The following is a 21147-nucleotide window of genomic DNA, read 5'->3' as shown; positions in this document are numbered from 1 at the left end:
TAAATCAGCTAATAAGAGTCATCCCAGGAAATGTTCTGTAAACATTTAGAACAAGTCTATGTGAACTGCAAAGTTTACAAAACTTTCGAATATTTAAACAAATCTCAACAGGTGGCAGCATCTCATTGTGCTTTCAGCACCAGGCCTCCAAAATAGGGGAGGATAATAACCCAACAAGGAGGCAAATAGTGAGAAATCCTTTAGTGGTTTAGGTTAGTGATTCTCTTCCAACCCCAGCTGGGGAAAGTCATCTCTTCACCCCACTCAGCATGTTAAGTAATAGGCTGAGAGAGTGTATAAGTAAGATTAACACCTGCCTGTTTTCTTTGTTTTGGGGCTGCTTTTGTGTTTTAAATAGATTCTCTCTCTCCCTGATCCCAAGTGATACAACACTGCTTTTTTAACCAATAATGTTTCAAACCCAGCACTTAAGAGGGAAAAACACAAGTCTTCTCCCTCATACTATTCCAAAGAATGCTATTGACCAAACTGAGGAAGAACATGATATATGGGCTCCATCTACATTACAGAGATCCTTCAAAACAAGTTCTTCTGGAAGATCTCTTCCAAAAATAACTTCTTTCAAAAGAGCGCGTCCACAGCCCCAGCTCTTTTGAAAGAGGGGACAAGGGATTGAAATATCCAGCGCCATGAGGACTGATCTTTCGGAAATAAAAAGGACCCACAGAGCCTCTACATACACTTTTTTCGAAAGCAGCTCACAAAAGGAGGTGCTATTCCTGATCCCAGAATGGAAGCTGGTGTTCTTTTGATTTCAGATTGAAAGAGCACATTTTGTGTGTGGATGCTCCATGTGTTCTTTCAAGAGGAGCCTGCTTTTCTGAAAGAACTTGTTAGCATACATGCAGCCATGCTTTCTTCTGCCCCAAGTCCTGAATGCTGGTCCGCAAAACATATTTCAAACTAGCAATATCTGCTTAGAAGTCAAGTAGAAGCTGGAATTTCATTTTGACAAAGCAGCTTCTAATTCTCCTTTCGCAGAGGGGGAAAAAAAAAAAAAATGAAATTTGTCCTCTTCTAATTACACTGTATTTTCTTTATTCCAGATCCCTCTCCATCGTATGGCAGAAGAGTGGGAAGAAATCTCAGGTCTAACACACGCACGCACAATCAATTTTTCCCCACAGCCTCTCCACTGCACCACAGACAGTATGTTGTTTGAATATGGACCACATACAGCTGCAGAAGCCTGACTTGGATAAAATGATGGCTAAACTAATTTTAGGTGTTTAGAATGGCACTAGTTTCTCCCTTTTCCAGTAATATTTTGATGAGTTTTTACATTTCAATGCAATCTCCTTCAAAATTCTTGAACAAACAATGTTACTTAAACAAGCCACAAAGGTTCCTCCTCCAGAATTCAACCATTTTAAAATTAGATAATTTTGAATGTGCACAAATTACTAGTGCTTCTATAAATATCCTGTACATTCTCAAATACTGATTTCCTGTGAATGTTGTTTAAAAAAAATTGAACAGAAAGGTCAATATGTTTCTGATTCCAACAGGGATATAACACTCTGAAGGCTGTACATAATAAGGCCAGGATGATAATCAGCTGATGTGGAAAACCTACTGTCATTAGATGCCCCCAGGCATGGTATTCCCTAATGAGTCAACAATTTCATGTTTGAAATGTCTATTTCCCCTTCTGTGAGCCACTTCTTTGATCTAACAACAGTTGACCAAGTTATATAACACTATAATTGGTTAAACCACAATCTGCTTCTTATTTTGATCTTTTTAAAGAAAAAGGTTAAATAGAAGAGAAGTGTATTAATAGTAATAGATTAAGAACTGAACTCATACACAAAACTGGTTTGTCATACTTATGTTTTATCTTTACACAAAAAAGGCAGAGGGATGAGAGAACTAAGTAAATTTTAAAACTGCAAGTGCTGAAGTATAGTGATTGTGGGTTACTAAGGACCAAAGAAATGAAGTTGTTTTTCACCCTCCCAATCAAAACAGAAACTCATTCAACAGTAGAAAGTTTTCCTGCAGAAATCTCACCCAACAAGCTAGCTTATCTAATGTAACTTTTGTTCTATTGTCACCATGCAGTGGAATAAAAATATAGAAATCCAGGATGAGATAGCCTTGGTTTCAGTCTGCAGAAACAAGAAATTGTTTCTTTCTATTGTGCTAATGAATTTCTTTTCAATACAGTCAGCTTTTGTTTCAAAGGGTCATGGGAACATTCTTCAAGTTTCTTGCCAGTAACTATACAAAATTTAACTCTGCTTCAGCTATCGCAGTTTTTTAATTTAAAAAAAAAAAAAAAAAAGTTCACCAACTCAGAACAACTTCCTGGAGAAATGAAGTTAATTTAAAAAACTTCAATCTGTGTGATAAGATTTTGTAACAGACATTTACCAGCACCAAAAATAAAGATTTGAAAGACCATGAACACTGATAAAATAAAAGCATCATATACAGGATAGGCCATAAGCGATATTTCTGAATCCAGGAAATGCAAGTCCTGAACGCACTACACCTTGTGGCCACTCTCTACAGTAAAGAGCTTTACAAACAAACAGTAATTACTCCCTAATTATCTTATGTTCTAACATCCCCATAGGAATTAGGCAAACAGGGTGTAGCCATTTTACAGACAGAAAGGGCTGAAACCACAGAGGGAGTTGAATTAGAATCAGAATTAGAACCCAGAAACGTGATCAACTCTCTTGAATACCCACTTGAAAGTGATCACTTTTGCTAAGCTTCAAGGCCTGGTCTACCCTAGGGAACAAAGTTGATCCCACATACACAATTCTAGCTATACCATTGGCATAGCTTGAATCGACGTATCAGGATAAACTTTGTTCCCTGGTATAGACTGGGGGTCTTCAGGCTTGCGTCTACATCCCTTACTCCACATGATAGCGCGGAATACCAAGGTCGATGGCCTAGTCCACAGAGACCGATTTTGCTGCATCTTCACAGGTGTATCAAACATTGGACTCCGGAGGATCGATCGTTGTGCACTGAAACCCTCCAAGTACAGACATATCCACAAATCTTTGAAGACCCGTTAAGGTTCCACCTACACTATGAACTAAAAATTGATTTAATTAAAATAGATTTATTAACGCTGGGTTTTATCAATTCGATTTTAAACATCCTCAACTTCCCACATGCTCCCCACAAAAGCAACCTATTGCTGCCACACACAAATCGCCAAAAATCGACTGTTCCAGCAGTGTATTGTGGGAACCCATCCCACAGTTCCCTGAGCCTTGTAGCATTTTGGATATTTTTACTGGTGCAGCATGGGAAAAAGAAAAATGCCCAGCAAGCAGCTGGGGGTATCTTATGACATCTTTCCACATTTCACTTCCCTCATTCTCCTGCTGTGTTAACCAAACATCCCTTTTCCAGGAAAGGTCTGGCTTGCCTGTATAAGTGATGTGCTTTTTATAATTGGGGGTCGGGGGGCGTTGAAGCACAAGACTTCTCTGTGTTTAGGCGGCTAACGTTCAGCTTTACTGAATTCAATAAGGCAACAGATGAGCCAAACTGGACACTGGTAAAATCAGGTCCAGCAAGGCTGCTTGATGTAGCTAACTCTAGTATTTTATACCCTTATGCAAACAAGCCCAGCGTCAGAGGCAATTAGAGAGTCGTAAATCACTTTCCAAAGAGAAACCGTTTTCAGCAAGGAAAAACAGGTACAAGGGAGCTGGATCCCCAACTCCAGTTCATTAAACACATTCCATAGAGCTCATCCTCCCAGCCATTCCCAAACAGGTCAAGGAAAGGACAGGCTCCTGTGTGCACGCAGAAGTAAGAGATGTGAAATGGCTTCCACAGGGGGCAGTAAAGCACTTAGGAAAGGTTAGAAAAAAGATTTTGGGTTTCCCAACTGACAGGTTTGAATCTTCGGAGGCTTAGATCTGGATTTAGACCTGTCAAAGACGATGCTCTGATTAATAATTTTGTCTCAAAGGCCCAAAAGCCAGCCCTGGGCACCAAGAGGTGGGTCCCTCCTAGACTGGGTGAAAGATGCAGACCCTCTTGGACCTGTGGGGCAAGGAGGATCTCCAAGACCCCAAGGTAAAGTGCCGTAATGTCCAAGACTACGCCGGATGGCCACCACCCCTGGCAGAATGAGGCCATCTCCCGCTGCAGCATGGAGGAAGTCCAGACATCAGCAGGACTACACCCAGGCCCATTATGCCAGCCAACACTCTGGGGTAGGACTCTGTACCTGCCCCTATAATCAGCTGGCCTCAGGCTTGGATCTAGGTTTAGGCCTCCTGGCAAAAAAGACCCTCAGAACAGGAATTTTCATCCTTGCAACTACTACAAACCCTGGAAATGCACGTGTAAATAGTGGACACGAGTACAAACACTGGAACATCCCCCGGTGGCTGCAAGTCCCCTGAATAGCTGCCAGCCCCCAAATATTAGCTGCTGAGGGAGACTTCCCCCAGCCGGTTCCAGGATCCTCACCGCACACAAGCTGCCTGGCACCTTGTGAGCACGTCCTTCTATTGGTTCAGTGTCAAGCCATGTGATGAGTCTGGGTGTGGGAAAGTTCCAGACGGTGTGGCACCTCTGAGGGGAGAGAAGGGAGGGGATGTGTTGGTCAGGACAAAAACGTTACTGGCTGAAAAGAAGTTTCTCATTCAAGCACAACCTCCCCCTTCCCCCAGCCTAGCTACCACATGTTGGAAGGGGGCAGTGGCTGGCGCCAGGCAGTGCAACAAAAGGCAGCTAGCAGAGGTAGACACAGAAACACAGAACCCACAGCCACACCAACAGCAAGGAAAAAAAAAGATTTTTCGGCCTCTCATACAAGCATGACCTCACAGCCACGAGCTTCCAGGTGCCAAACTGAAACGGTCTTCCCGTTGCCTAATGCCTCCGCACCTGAGAGCGGTGGAGATGGCAGAGGGCAGAGTGGAGAACTGTGGCACACATATGGGATACCTCTGGAGGCTAATGAATTCAATTTAAAGATATGGTGTGTCCTCACTGCCCTTCATTTGGGATTTTAAATACGAGCTCAACACTACACCCGTCAGGTTACAATATTAGGATATGAATCGAGCTAATGGAATTTACAGTGAAGACAGGCACTTGGTAAAATTGGGCTAAATGCCTTAAAAAAAAAAAAGATAATCTCCTACTGTAGACATAGTCTAAGAGACATTAGGGCCATGTCTACACTAGCACTTAAATAGGCAAAACATTGGTCACCCAGAATCATGTAACAACAAACCATCACCCTGAGTGATATAAGTTTTCTTTGCATAAGTGCTCATGTGCACAGCACTATACTAACACATCTAATACTACTCACTGAGCTGGTTGTATTATGTTGACGGGAGAGCTCCCTCCTGTCAGTGTCACATAGCTACAGGAACTATCTTACAACAGCACAGCTGTGTAAGTGTAGATATAGCCCAAATAGGCTTTTTTTTTTTTTTTATGGTGAATTTTTACAGAGAAGAGAAATTATTCAATAGGTCACATGAAACAGATTTGCCCAGCAACACTCCTAAGCATTCATATCAAGGGACACAATGTGTCCCAACAAACAATGGGAGTGTAGGCAGGGAATATCCACTATTTATGTCCTCACAAAGTTATACTGAGTCCAAACAAATTACTGACCCAAGAATGTTTACATCCTATGTTTTTGAATAGAGATCAAAGACCCAATGTATGTATATAGTCAAATCTGTCATTAATACCAGGCTTGCAGACAGAGAAGTGATGGGCGGCAAAGGCTCGCCAACCTTTCAAGAAGGGCAATTGTAAAGGAAATACTGGTGAAGGACACTGAAGGAACATTCCCAGAAAAGTTAGAGTAAAACTTTAAAAGAATTGATATCTAGCAGTATCTGTGTCTTAAAAAAAAAAAAATTAGTGCAGCTACTAACAATACTCGTATGAAGTCTAAACACTGAAGGACCAGACAACATACCACAGATTGTGCCTCTTAAGTGGAAAAATTGGCCAAAACCAGTAACATTTGCCATAGCTGTGAAAATTTACAGAAGTATGTGAACGCATCATGAGCGATCTGTGAAATATCCGATAGATTTCAGTGTAGACAAACATATGGCAATTTAAAACAAGCAAAATCACGAAGAGAAGGAAATTTGCACACTGCTGGCAAAGAACCAGAGACCATTCACAAATATGAAGATTCACGTTAGCACAAACGTGAAGATGGGAATTCATTGTTCATCTGAAGAAGTGATATTAAACAGGGTCCTAAAATTGCATGAGAAGACTATTATCATGATTGTGAAGCACCATCTGAGTAGCACAACATTTTTGGATACATAGGGAAGAAGGCTCAAAGAGACTTCTAGCTCAGAGGAAAGACTTAAGTAGTAATCTCCTTCGATTTATGGACAGAATAATTTATATTGGTAGTTTTCTTTTCCCCAGAAGGAAAAAAATTGGTCACTACAGCCCAGACACAGATGGTGCAATTTGGCCAGTGCAAACTTCTTCATATATGAGCTCCTTAGTTTACAATTATTCACTTTCTGTGCTTTGAGTGGCAGAGCAGTACTGACATACTCTACAAACCCATTTGGGCAAGACTGGTTATAAATGGGACATGAGATAATGCAATCTAAAACCAACCTAGCTTTTTCAAAAAGGAGACTAAACTTGGGACCCAAGCCAAGTGAGACTGGGAAAACCAAGGTCATGACAATCTCTACTGCTGTCTCTGCTGACCACTTGTGCCAAACTCTACTCAATCAATAGGAGATATTGAGTACATCTAGATGTAGGGAATGTGGCAGAAGGAACACAATGCTGCTGAAGGCTGGGAGGAATGCGTCTCCCAGAGGTCATCTGCATGAGAATGCAAAGGGCGGCAGGTGTGATACTGAAGGTGGGAGGAATGCGTCTCCCAGAGATCATTTGCGCGAGAATGCAAAGGTGTGCATGTGCGATACCTTTTCAGGCAAAGCCTAATGGGTAGCAAGTAAGCCATGAGATTTAGTCTATTGTAAACATGTAGTTGTGAAATCACAATTTAAGCTGACACTTAGTGCGGGAGTTGTGAGATCTCACCAATGCTCTGGGTTGTTGTGGGGGACAGGGCAGTCGCCATAGCTGCATAAGACATTGATTACACAGGGCTCCCTGGTTTAAAGCATTGTAAAGGAGAAGAGGAGGGGTACTGGTTGAGCCAGCTTGTGATGTGCCTTGGCCCTGCCTATGCCTTGGCCACATAGCTATAAGACTGGCTTGACTAACCCTCCCCACCTGTTGAAAGATAGAGCTGGATGCTACGGTGTTTGTGAAACCCCACACTAGAGCTATCATGAGCTGAGATCACAGAGCGGCAGCTGGGGCCACGCAGAGCTGAAATCACAGGGTTCTGCTTCAGGGCAATCCCAAGCAGTGGGGTTGGAAGTGACGATGGTGACTGGCAGGCAGCCGGTAGGAGGAGCGGTGGATGACGGCAACCGGCAGGCAGCAGCAAGGGGAGGTTGCAGACAAGTGGACAGCTAGTACTGCCCTGGTGATGTATCTGTGGGCTTTGGGTTTGGGACTGCACTGCAGAAGGTACACACTGTAACTCTGTGTGGGGTAAAGGGCCAAGAGCCCCAGCAAGAGACTTGGTTCTACTGCATATGGGGATGGTATCTTGATAAAGCGATTTGTCTCTTCTTTGCTTAGATATACTGCATCTGTCACTGTAACCTTGGGGTAGGTTATGGTCATTAAACAAACCATTTCTATCTCAGACTCTGTGCTTGCGGTGGGGGGCGGGGGGGGAGAGAACCGCCTTACAGGCACCCAGCATGGGGGTGAAATTGTCCCAGGCCACTGGGTGGGGGCTCGAGCCGGTTGGTTGCATCCTTGACAGGAAAACCCCACAGGAATTGAACCCGGCCCTTCTGGCAGGCATCTGGCATTAATAGAAGGGTTACATACATGAGAAGTCTGTCGATGGAAGTCACCGTGGGAGGGGATTTCCCAGCAAAACTTCTGGTCGATAGATTGCATCTGCACACAAAAGCAGATTGAAAGAGCAATCCACGCTGTTAGGCGAGAGCAGCCAGACTGGCCGGCCCTCTCTTAACAGAATGGCTCACTGGAAGCTCTGCAAACAGGGCTGCCTGGTGAACTGGAAGCTCAGTCTGGTAACAAAACAGGCCCCACAGCTTCTACAAGGCTGTTTTGTCAACAAAACACCATCAAGAGAGGTGTTATACCTGAACTGGAAAAGGTATAATGCTGCTGACAGATAAGCTGGGTTTTGTTGACAAAGCACATTTTGCGTATAGAAGCTCCACGGTCCTTCCTGACAAAAGCCCAGTTTTGCCGGAAAAGACTCTTATGTAGACGTTAGCTAACGTGTCAAGATCACAGAAGTTGTTCAGAAGAAAATATCTGGAGCAGTTTACAAACCTTAACCAAGTTGCTGTAAATATTCCAGTCTTTTCAGTTTTGTTTTGTTTTTTAAATTTCCTACAACAGTTAATACTCCGAACCTCTTTATCCTCAGTGGCTACATCTACTCTAGCCCATTACGTCGAAGTAGCAACATCAAAATAGGCTGTTTCAACGCATATCGTCTACATGTCCTCCAGGGCTGGTGCTGTCGATGTAGCAATGGGGAACGTCGAAAGGAGCTGCCCCGGAAGGAAATGCGGAGCGTCCACACACACAAGCACTCCCTGACGAAATAAGGGGCCGGGAAAGCCTGCGGACTGGGTCACAGGCTGGACTAACTCTTCCAGGGCAACAGCAAGCCGCTCCTTTAAAGGGCCCCTCCCAGACACACCCAGCCTTCACAGCATGAGCTCTGCAGAACGCTAGCCACACTCTTGCAGACCTATGCATAGCAGCCATGGGCCCCCAGCAGCAGCAGCAGCAGGAAGCCCTCCACGTAGTCACCCAGGGAGCAAGAGCCCTGCTAGGTGCTGCACGGAAGGCTGCCCAGCAGCTCCTGGCAGAGGAGCCCTCCCAGGGGGCAGACAGGGATGCCCCTGACCACCAGGCTCCCTGCTGCCTCTGGAGCTACCCCACCAGCTCCGAGTGGTGGGAGCAGCTGGTCATGTGGGAGTGTGATAACAACCAGTGGCTGTGGAACTTCTGCATGTGCCAGCAGACCTTCCTGGAGCTCTGCCAGTGGCTCATCCCCGCACTAAGGCGCCAGGACCCCCAGATGCAGCACGTCCTCCCCATTGAGAGGAGGGTCGCAATAGCTGCCTGGAAGCTGGCCACTCCAGACAGCTACTGCTCCGTGGGCCACCCAGTTTGGAGCGGGAAAGGCCACAGTCGCGGCTGTAGCCGGCTAGTGTAGACGCACCCAGGAAGAATGAGACAGTCTCAGCATAAATCAACAAAGCTTCATCACTGGGGGAGAGAGTTACACCAAATTACACTAGCGGGTAGTATGGCCAATATTAACTATTTCCTTCCTACTACAACCCTTTCCAACTACTACTAAGTGAAATACTGATACCTGGCGGTAAGGAGGCCTGGGCACGCACCCACTGGGGGGAGGGCAGGGGGGCAGGGATGGGAGCCCAAGTGTGGGGCTGGGGAGGGAGGGGCTGACGTTGAACGTCGGAGTAGGGTGCTATTCCCATCTTTGGGTAGGAATAGAGATTTTGACATCTCGCCACCTAACGTCAATTTCAATGTCGAAATAGCACGCAGCGCATGTAGACATGACATGTGCTATTTCGACATTGTGACGGCTACTTCGAAGTAGCCGGCTAGTGTAGATGCACCCAGGAAGAATGAGACAGAGTCTCAGCATAAATCAACAAAGCATCACTTGGGAGTACATCAAATTACACTAGCTGATAGTATGGCCAATATTAACTGACTATTTCTTTCCTACTACAACCCTTTCTAACTACTACTAAGTAAAATACTGATAGCTGCTATGGGTTCTATGAAATTCAGAGCATCCTGTGCCAAGAGCTGGCTTTGTTTTCTGAAAGAATAGTCTTGGGTGACAGAGCCTCTTTTATGCAGTCTTCCAAATGTTTATGTTAACGAAGTAGACAAGGAAAAAAAAAAAAAAAGACTTTTGGATGGAGTGTGTCTTCTAAAACTCTATTCCATATGTTTCAGCTTTAAAAAAAAAAAAAAAAAAAAAATCAGACAGGGAATCGCTGACAACACTCCAAGAAGGTAATATTTAAATTATTTTCTTTTTGCGGTATGCATCTTAATATGATCCTATGCATTTAATTCTCCTTTCTGCACTTTTACGTTCATGCAACATATAATTCATGCTGGTACAGCCTTAAGCATAAAAGCATACTTTTCTGGAAGCATTTAGTATCATAAGTGGTTCCTGTATTACCAGAAAGGAAAGGTAATGTTAAATACATTTGTCACACAGGTTGGACTTCTCAAGTCCAGCAGCCTCAGGACTTGACCTGTGCTGAACAAGAGAAGTTGCTGAACCACAGGAGATCTAGCAGCACTACAAACAATTCCACTGCTTCCTAGGGTCTTAGGAGATGTTTAGGGGAAAGGTAGAGCTAAACTACAGCACAGAACACGGAGAGCCAGGAGTTGAGACTGCAAACAAACAAAACTTCATGGAACCGTGAGAAACTTGGCCATATCCATGATAAGTGGAAATCCAGCTAACTAAAATCATGCCAGATGTTCCCACATGAGAGTGCCAGACTAGAGAAGTTCAACCTGTACTACAGATAATTTTAAGTACCGCTTGTCCCTCTTCTTCCATAGGTGTATATTTTTTTAAATAAACTAAAAGAAATATTCCCATTGAGCATATTTCTTTGGTCATCTTTCTATTATTTGCATTTTTAAAGTTAACAGTATCTTTGGGTAGCACCCATCTTTAAAAAATTTACCCAAATACTTTTTTTAAACCTGTAACTTTCCAATTCTGTTATTAAAAAACCTCTATGGCCAAAGGTTTTATTTTGAACAAAGAGGTCAAGGTGTTTGGAAATTTCCCTATTAAATAAATACTGTGTCATAGGCAGAGACCCTTCTACTCACCATTTCCCCTCTCCCAAACAAAAAAATAAAAAACCCACAAAAATCACACCAGTTCAATTTTGGAGATCGTGCCAAGTCATGCAATTCCTGCAATGTATTCGAAGTGAGGCAATAAAAACAAAGTAAAATATGTCCAATCAAGCATTTTGTGTTTCATCATCTCATTCTATTGTACTGTATATTGAACAATGAGGGTACACTGACATAATTGCAATTTAATCTAGAACAGAGGAACACTGACTTGCCTTCACCCACATGCCAAGTGAAAATGTAGATGAAAGGTTACACTGTCATCACAAGCTTTGGTTTTGTACCCTGGTCTGTGTGCATACACTTTACGAACAACCTCAGTCAGCAGTAATAACATCAAACATATGCTTCTGTAACAACTCAAAGTGCAGCTGGGTTTGTTCCAAACTGTGCAGATTCAGCATTTCACCTCCTGCTCATATGTCCCTGACTAAACTACACTAAGTGTGACAAAGTTTCTTTTCCCAATACTTTATTACAACAATTTCTCTCAGTATTTTCAATCATAATTTGTATTTCTACATCAAATATGTTATAGTCTTGATTATGCCATAATAGTTACTTCAGTAAGTGTTCCCAGGTACAAGGATGAATTCAGATTTCTTAGACAGCTAAATAATTGGTATATCCAGTACAAACCACCAGAGTAAGGTCTCTGCTTTAAGTAAGTGTTTGTCAGCTGTGTCCTGTATATTGTTCATTCTACAGCTGCAGAATTCCCCCTTTGTCTCAGGAAAATATAAGAGGCTGGGGGGGAAGCAATGTGTCCCCTGGGTCTTAGTGCTCAAACTGTCTTTATTCTGACAGTTCCTGAAGGCTCCCACAGCAGGCTGTTGCAGCTTGCAGACTGGTGACTCTTTCTCCACACCCCCCCCCCCCCCAATTCTTAAAGTGAAAAGCCTTCCAGAACTATTAGCCTAAAACAGAACCTATGAAAGAGCCATTTTAGTAGAGGCTGAACATCTCTCTGATTTGGAGCTCTTGTGTGGAAAACTCTGTAATCCAGTATGATTTTGGTTAGCCAGATAACCCCACTCTATGGCACCACAGTAAACTTGGCCACACTGATGAGAGAGAGAGAGAGAGAGAGAGAGAGAGAGAGTGTGTGTGTGTGTGTGTGTGTGTTACTGCCACCAGTCCTGTCGCTCAGTGTTCTGTGATGTTATTTAGCTGTAATTTACCCCTAACTATCTTCTAAGAGCCCAGTAACCTGTGGACGTCTTGGTAACGTGGTTCGGCAAATTCTCTCATCTGACGCTGGTCAGGTCCCAGGCATGCAGGATGAGAGGCGTTCAACCTGTAGTAATGAAACCATTTAACAGGCATATGCCAACTGTATCTGCAGGCAAGAACAGTTGTGCATGACTATACCTACGGAACCTTAGTTTAAAATTTGCTTTAAATATTTTCATTAGTTTATGGCTGAAGATTACAAAAATCACAGCTCTAAAAAACCCTCAGCATAAATATTTAGATGCACAGTCTGAGTATATGGTTTTAGCTTTAAATATTTGGATCTTCAGAGACTTTTTTAAATAAATTCTTCTGAAGACTATGGTTATACAAAACAACGTCACAGACCACAGAGAGCCAGGACTGGTGCCAGTAATACACCCCCACACCCTTATGAGTGTGGTCAAGTTTACCGTGGTCCCATAGAGTGGGGTTATCTGGCTTACTAAAAATCATACTGGATTACAGAGTCTGCCACACAAGAGTTCCAAATCAGAGAGATGTTCAGCCTCTACTAAAATGGCTCTTTCATAGGTTCTGTTTTAGGCTCACAGTTCTGGAAGGCTTTTCACTTTAAGAATTGCTGGGGGGGGGGGGGGAGGAAAGAGTCACCAGTCTGCAAGCTGCAACAGCCTGCTGTGGGAGCCTTCAGGATTCACCAAAATCAGTATCTACAAGATAAAAATCTTTTGCTATGCCTAAAATCTTTGGAAACATTTTAATGTAAAAGAAATGTTAAACTTCATACACATTTTGTTATGAAAGAAAAAAAGTCACACAAAATAAATTAGTGTTCCATTTTTAAAAAAAAAAAAAAAAGAATAATTAACACACTAAACTGCTCTGTCAGGTTAACTTAAAATAATGTCTTTGTTCCAGTGAATTTAAATATTTAGAAATCTGGAATGATTTTAGGAAGGCTTTCGTATATTTAAAACATAAAAATCAGCTTAAACGTACTGATGAAGAAAACGTAAAACCAGAAGGCTGTGTCATGTATTCCAAAATATTTAGTGTGTTCAGCAGGACCACTGACTCACCCTTCCGAGAAAGTTTTTTGCAAATAAATCTGACAAGCTTCAGGATATAACAATCCTGTGACTGAAATTTTATTCCCAAATGTAATGCTTTAATTAAGTACCTGCTGCATGTCTAGTCTTCACAATCCTGCATGCAGTGGAAAACACGCTCCATTTTCTTTAGGGGAAAAAAAGTTAACAGTCTCTTCTCCACCCTCGCAAACATCATTTGCTACATTTGGGTTCAAGGATTTGGACAGAATGGGTGGATAGGTAGAAAAGGGAGACAATGAAGAGAGAGTCTGGGGAGGAGGGGACCTTGGCAGAGCAGGTGATGAGTATGAGCTGGGCCATAGGCTGGGGAACTTGCCTCCCCAACAGCAGCTTCACCCACCATCCATGGCCTTTGGCACAGAACTGTGCTTCAGATTCAAGCCAGGATGAGATTTCCAAAAATCAGGGCATAAAGTCGGACTCTTAATTTTATCATTTTATTTATTCCTAAACTAGGATTTAAGTGACTTTCAGGAGTGTTGAACAGCCAGGCACTGGCAAGGTACGCCTACACTGTGGTCAGGGCAGCTTCCTAGCTTGCTTAGACAGACATGCACTAGCCCTGCTCAGTCTAGAATGCTACAAAAGAGAGGAGACCAGAATAGCTACACTGAGCCCAAGTACACTAAATTCTTTCATTGCCCGATATTCAAATGTTCTGGATAATAGAGAGGCACATCTAGCAGTGCATAACACTGATGAAAAACAAGATTAGATATTCAGAAACTAATAAAGTACTCTGCAGACATTTTTACCAACGACAGTAGTACTGTACACTTTAAACTTACTGTATTTATTTTTATTTACTTTCACTATACTGTACTTACAGAAAACATAAAACTAAGATTTACTTAGGGTTAAAGTGTAGGATGAGGAGTTCTGGATGATAGAAAGCCAAACAACAAAGAGTTTATTGTACCTACCCAAGAGGTCGAGGCACATGGCTAGCCTAACCAGCTGCCAGTGCTACCCACACCTACAAACGTTGCTACTTTTAGGGCCTGTCTATCCAAGCTGGGGAGCACACTCCCAGATGCAGTCTAGATGTACACTCAGCAACTTCTGTGGGGGTGTCTGGCTGCTGAGCACTTATTAAGTGCTTACAATAGGATTTATGGACTGATCTCTGTGCACCTGTGACAAATGTTGGAATTTTGGTGATACTTTTGGCATTCTGTGCATGCCTCAGTTTCCCTCCAGGTTTAGTATCATTATGCATGGAGTGTAAAGGGAAGAAACAAAGCGTTGGATTCAGATATCCACCTAAGTCCTCACAGGTGAGTACAGGCTATGGAAACGTCAGTGGCTGTAACATTCACACCTAGCAAACAACAGCCAAAAGGATGGAGATTTCTTCATAGTTCTCAGCATGGAAGCAGAGCAAAGACTCTGACATGGATAACAAAGGGAAGAGCTGTGTTAAGAGTTGAGCTCACACAGACACAGGATTTGAACAAAAAAGTGACAGTTCCAACAACAGCATGACTCAAGGGAGCCCTCGTATTGGCCAATCTCAACCTATGCACCTCTATGCTAACTTAAGTGTAAGGCTGACAGACCCACGTTGCCAGCACCAGGGACTCAACCTGCAATCGTTGGCACTAAAGCTCTGTGCTCCACCACATGAGCTAAAGCCCAGCTGGCTCTCAGTCAAGGCTGTAGAGCAGAGACTTCACTCATCATAGTATGAAGTCCAGTGCCTCTGGATACTACCTAAGGACTTTCAAATTCTGCATGCCTGGTGACTAATACATTGTCACTTTGCTTTGGAAAGGCTGTCCCTTGTCACTGCAAATACTTCCTCAGAGCCCACTGCTCTGACAGGGTAAAGAACAAGCCTCCCACAGAAGCCTGGCTTGGCTGGACTCAGTAGGGAGCCAGAGAGACAAGACCATGGGCCTTAAAGACCCTGTTTCAGAATTGTGGAGGTCAGAGGCCAGCACCTGTGTAACTATGGGGATTCTTAATGTACAGCGCACCGAACAGCTTATGCACAAACCATCAGTTACAGGAGAGGGAATGGCCATACTCCATGAATCCAAGTTAGCACCTAATTTTGAAAACTTGCCATGTTCCTAGAGCTCATAGTAACAAAGATAACCCCAAAAGTACAACTGAAGTAAAAACTAATGTAGTGTTACCATCCTGAGTCTGCAAACAGCCTGAAACAATACACTGACAATTTACCACAACCGATTTTTAATGCTGAAACAGAAGAAAACCACAAACATCAACATTAAATCTTTGCTGGTGATTTAGTACTCCCCCACCACAATCGTAAACCACCTCTTGTATGAAGCCCCACAACCCTCCTCTCCAAAGCCTCCCATTTCCACCTCAATTTATACAGTGCAGCTTGGCAGTGGCAATAAAAAAATATTCCTCGTAGTTGGAAATCAAAGTGTCACATAAATAAATATAATGTGTAAGCAAACACCATGAGATATTACTTAATTTTCATATTTAAATTGAATGAAAAAAAAAAAATCTTAAAAATTTATTCTGCTACTAAACATCTACCAAACTGCTGCAGAATTCTGATCCACTTTTCCCTTGAAAAATCTGTTGATTGGTCATCTTAACATAAATTGGGGAAGGGGGCGTGCTGCTGAGCTTGTGCACTAACCGAGACATTGAAGAATAAAAACATAAAGGAACAAAAAGGTGGGTTCAAAGGCATATACTTGTGTAAAATATAAATAAATAAATAAAAACAGTACATCAGGACAAAATTTATATGCTGCTGAAACTGTAGATGAAGAAAGAACAGGAAAGGGTATTAGATAGGGGCATATAAGTGTCTCCAGGGTTAAAAAGAGCAGGGAGAATGATCTAAATCTTGTTAGTATAAAACAAAGATTCTGAAACTAGAAAACATCAAAAGTTTTCCTACGTCCTGGGCTGAATATCAAGTGTGCCCTGTCCTTCATGTAGTCAGAAAAAGAAAGAAATTTAGGAAAATTAGTTCCATGTCATTTTGCCTGTTTATCATCTGCTTATTATTTACATTTCTTCTAGACAGAAAATTGCAACCACTCTATCACTGAAGGCTTGTCTCGAGATGCTCAGTGACTGACTAATGTCTTTATTCATTTCTTCTATTTATTTAAAAAAAAATCCCATTTCAACAATTAGTATATCAATCACTTATGACAATGATGGTATGTCTATGCCGCAATTAGACACCTATGGCTGGCTGGTGCCAGCTTATTCCAGCTCTTGGGGCTTGCGCTAAGCAGAGTAGTCCACCTACGGGAAGATTAGAAACTAATGCAGATCTATTTAAAAATACTAAGAGGAAGGATTTCAGAATCCCTGAGAGTTCCCCTTCTGCCTTCAGGAACAACCCCTTCTAGTTTACTAGATACTTACTAGCTAGATACTCTAAAAATTTAGCCCCTGAGAAAAACAAAGCATCCCCCAAGGGCTGGGTATTTTGATTTCTCACTAGGGTGAGCGTGTTGTCCACATATGGCCCTCTCCTCTTAGTTTAACAGCTCAACGATTATAGTTGTACAATAAAGTTTTCAAAGCTTTATTGCTTTATATGCAGAACAGTAACTAATTTTCTTTAAAATGCCTAATAGAATGTTGACAGGCACTACAATTAAACACAATGGAAGCTAAACAGACAACTGTTTATCCCGTTAAAGTCTAACACCACAACCCTGAGGATGTTTCACAGCAGGTATTATTTACCCTACTGCTAGTCATCTTAGCTCTCAGAATAGCAGATACTAGGTGCATTTTCTGCTTAGAGTTTGTTTTTTTAAAGTAGGAACATGCCTACCTTTGCACAGCCCTTAACACATTAGGGCACTTGACACGATGGGAACATCTGGCTATTACCATAATAAAAAATGGGTAACTACCTGCACGGAATGATGCTTGATTGTAAGACAGGCTAATACTTTTAAGACCAAAAGGATCACAGGCAATAGCTGTTAGCAAGAGAGGACAAAAGAGGGTACGTCAAACACACTTGGTCAGGAGAGAAGCTAAAACCAAAGCGTATCAGTCTTATCAAGCTCTGTTTCCCTCCCCCAAAAGCATGGAAGTTGATAGACAGCGAGCAATTTAAAAAAGGTTTTGCAAACAGTTTTAAGATACAACAGACCAATTGAGCCTCAGATTGGGAATTTCCAGGCAAAACACCCTCAATCTTCAACCTCTAATAAGAGATAGCGAAGAAGGGCGTCCTGGAGTCTGCACCAGTTAGGGATTCTCAGTAAAAAAAATGCACATGCTAAAGAGCCCTCTTCCACAAGGCGCACAGTTCCATGGCACCAGTCCACAGGCATGCACAGAGAATACTTGCTGAGAAGTGAGCTTAAAGGTCCAACCACTTGAGAGAATGTGTGTACCTGAAGTTAGGGATGTTAATGGTTAGCTGGTAGAGGTGGGAGCAGTTCCCCATATAGTAGGCAGAGGGTTAACTCCAGCACCATGGGGCTGCAGCAGGCAGGGACACTCCAGCCTGGCTGGAGTAGTCCCCATCTGCAGCATCTAGGACGGGTGTGGGTGGGGGCAGCTGGACCGACTGCAGACAGGGGCTGCTCTGTCCAGGCTGTGGGCAGGGAAGCTCCAGCTGGGCCCCCAGCGTGCCGTGAATGGTGGACAGCCGAGGAGACCACTCTAGCAGCAGCCTTCCCAGCCACCCTTCCCTTTAATTGGTTACCCAGTTAAACCTACCATTAAACCCATTTTTACATCCCTACCTGAAAGGTACACTACAGGTAGCGTTCTCTGTGCCGCAGGGCAGTTGCCAGTGCCGCTGTTGGGGCAGTTCTGTGCTTGGAAGGAGCACAGCTGTCAAGGGGAGTTCCAGGCCTACAAGGAAACCGACACAGAACAGCAGATCTGAAAACTGCCACACAAGAGGACACTTTTTCCTCCATTGTACATAATAAATCTACATCCTTTGATTGTCTATTAGGCTGCTGGAGGATTTCTGATGTGAGTGTTGAAGGAGGGAGGCGGAAGAAGATTACAGCTATGCAATGCCCAAAAGCAGTTTGTTCCTATGAATAACATAAAGCAGGAGTGTTCTAACAGCTCTGAAAGGGCACTCATTAGCAGTGTGCCCCTTTGTTACTGCACAAATATTGCTGTTACAACTGCAGAATGGCATCTTGCCAAGTCTGAAACAGAAATGCATGTAAAAAACATCTGAACAAGTGACGTCCAAGTACAAAAGCCAGACCTTAAAGCTTTAAATTTAAAATTAAATACTGTAGCTTTGATTTCAGGTTTTGCGTTACTCAGGGCTTTTGATTTACTAGTTTAAAAGTTGGCATGTTTGGATTGGTCAGAGACTAAGAGCAGTTATACTGCTGCTGGACAAGAGAAACACCAGGTGTGGCAAGAATGCTCAGAGGATAGGTAGCCAATAAACAGGATCAGTTAAGAAGAGCTTGCCCAGGAATCATACAGTGACTGGATACACTAATCCAATAAAAAAAAAACAAAACAGGGAAATAAAAGAGGCAAGGAAGGAAGCTGATGGTGACAGAGGAGGTTGATAGTATGTTCACCGACAGGTATATAGCAACAACAGGTACCCTAGCAAAGATGGTAATGCTTGTGCAGACAGTTGTAGTTATGGATCCAGGGGTATACGTTGAAAGCCTAACTATAAGAAATGCTCTAATATTCCAACATTACAATACAACTATTTAACTCAGTAATATCAGGGTCACATCACGGCTTGCTAACCTCATTCTAAAATGCAGACATTGTGCCAGTGGACACTCCTGAATACAGAGTGTTGAATAATGGAGAAAAGTGAAATATTTTCTTATACACTTCTGCTGTGCAGAAACAAAACCAAAACCCACAAGAAAGCATCAGATCATCAGCCAACCCCAGACAAAACATGATGGAATAATCATGGGAGAGGAAGGGGAATAAGGAACATGGGATTAGGACTTCAGTAACAAGTCTGTGTCATTGCCATATGTTGCTCAGAACACAGCCCTGGAGCTGATAGTTTCACTAAACAAACTTTTTAAAAATGCCAAAAATCTGTGCCATTTTGAAAAACAAGCACACTTCTGTAATAATGTGGCCTCACAAGCTCTTCTTCAGAAAGGTACAGGAGAGATCAAACCTTATGTACCGAAGGACAATGACAATCGTTACAGATAGCGTGTCAATCCTAGCCTATCAAAAAAAAAACAACATTATTGCTTAATTCAGTCAAGTGATTGGAAAAAAAACAAAGGCCAGAAGGGCCTCGACTGTGGAAGTCATTCAAAGTTATGAAGGCTGAAATGAATGATAGTTTCCTCTTTTTGTTCTCTTCACCAAGTGTCCTCATATTATGAAAATTAGTGGCCAAAGTTTGAAACCAAGAAAGAGAAATATTACTGGGAGCAGCATGTAGTCAACTCATGAAATTCACTGCCAAAAGTAGTTCACAGTCAAGAACTACAGCTAGATTTTTAAGGAGGACTAAGTTCTTCTATTAGCAACAATTATTACTACGCAAGATAATAAAATAGCCTGATCTCATACTAGTGGGTGTGTAGGGTGATCAATCACCTGTGGAAACTTCCTGTATTCCGAGGGATCATGCAGATTAGTTCTTTCTGCAGACAGCACATATCAACTAGAGAAAAAAAAAATGACAACGCAACTAGTGGAATGCTGTGTACAATCATAATATCACAACTTTAAGTGTAAAAATTTGTAGCCAAGAACACTGAAGAACATGTTATGCTTAAACGTTATCTAGGAGTTTCCAAAACACTTTTATCCATCAGTTAAAACATCCACCTAAGTTTTCCATTTCTCTCCCTCCCTGTCTCCTGGGGCACATGAGTAAAGTCACATTGCCAGTAAAAGATTTCTGAAGCAAGCTATTGCTTTGAATGAGCATGTGGGTGTACAAAATGAAGTCATATTTTAACATTTGCCAAGCTTTTGAAAACTGACTCCCCACCCTTTAAAAACAAAACAAATACATACCTTCTGCAACCCTGCCAAATGTTGCATAAATTAAGATGTCAGTGTTTAATTTTTTTTTTCCCCCTCTGGGATCCCTCAACCAAATCTTTTATACCCGGTACTTTGGAAAAGTACTGCCTTATGGGAAAACTTGAATTTGCAAAATATGTTCTGGTCCTCCTGTGACCCCCCGCCCCCAGAACTCAGGATTTCAGAGACAGGATGGGCATTCAGAGGTTCACTGGATGTCAGAGACTGGCAACAGAGGGGTGTTTAGCCAGCAGAGCCACGTCCACATCGCCTATGCAGTGCCAGCACCCGCTTCTGTCAACCCCACACTCTTGTGTGGCTATAGTAGTGAGCTTTGGGACTAAGCAAATGGAACACCATTTGCAATCCTGAGAAGCTCACTTTGCATAGCTCTGTTGGCAGAGCTGCTGGGCAGACCAACAGGTAGACATAGCTTGGCTGGCTAGTTGTGATCCACAATAAAGGAAAATCTGCCCAGATTCCCACTGAGGAATACAAGCAAATGGATGTGGTGATTAGAGTCGTGAACTGATTGACCACTCAAATAAATGAGAAGTACAGTAAACTCTCAAAATGCACGATCATGAGTTAAGCGCAACTCATAATCCTGCTCCTCTGGCTCTGCGCAGCCCGGTTCAGCCATCCCCCGTCCCAGTTCAACCCCCCTGCAGCCTGGCTTACCGCCCTCCCATAAGCTCTGGCTCAAACCCCCTGCCCCAGTTCAAACCTCCCGTGCACAGCTTGGGCTCAATGCTATTTCCCCTCCAGCCCTAACCCACCCCAGACTTAAACACCCCTCCCACAGCGCCAGCCCACTGCCAGGCTTAAC

General features: G+C 42.8%; 1 protein-coding gene across 5 annotated transcripts in view; it reads right to left on the bottom strand.

The window, feature by feature from the left end:
- The window catches only part of ELOVL5 (ELOVL fatty acid elongase 5), a 78875-nt gene that overhangs the window by 34562 nt on the left and 23166 nt on the right, over positions 1 to 21147 (bottom strand). The window contains exon 2 of one of the 5 annotated variants that reach the window (XM_074988894.1): positions 19884 to 19950. The exons of 3 other annotated variants lie outside the window; for them this stretch is intronic. The gene's annotated coding sequence lies outside the window, so the exon portion shown is untranslated. Of the gene's footprint in view, positions 1 to 18058; positions 18171 to 19883; positions 19951 to 21147 lie in introns of those variants that run through there. One more of the 5 variants, XM_074988890.1, reaches the window with a different exon arrangement.

This window comes from Carettochelys insculpta, chromosome 3 (genome assembly GCF_033958435.1).
Source record: "Carettochelys insculpta isolate YL-2023 chromosome 3, ASM3395843v1, whole genome shotgun sequence".
NCBI classification, from domain to species: Eukaryota; Metazoa; Chordata; order Testudines; family Carettochelyidae; genus Carettochelys; species Carettochelys insculpta.
This window is presented reverse-complemented; position numbering and strand designations above follow the sequence as displayed.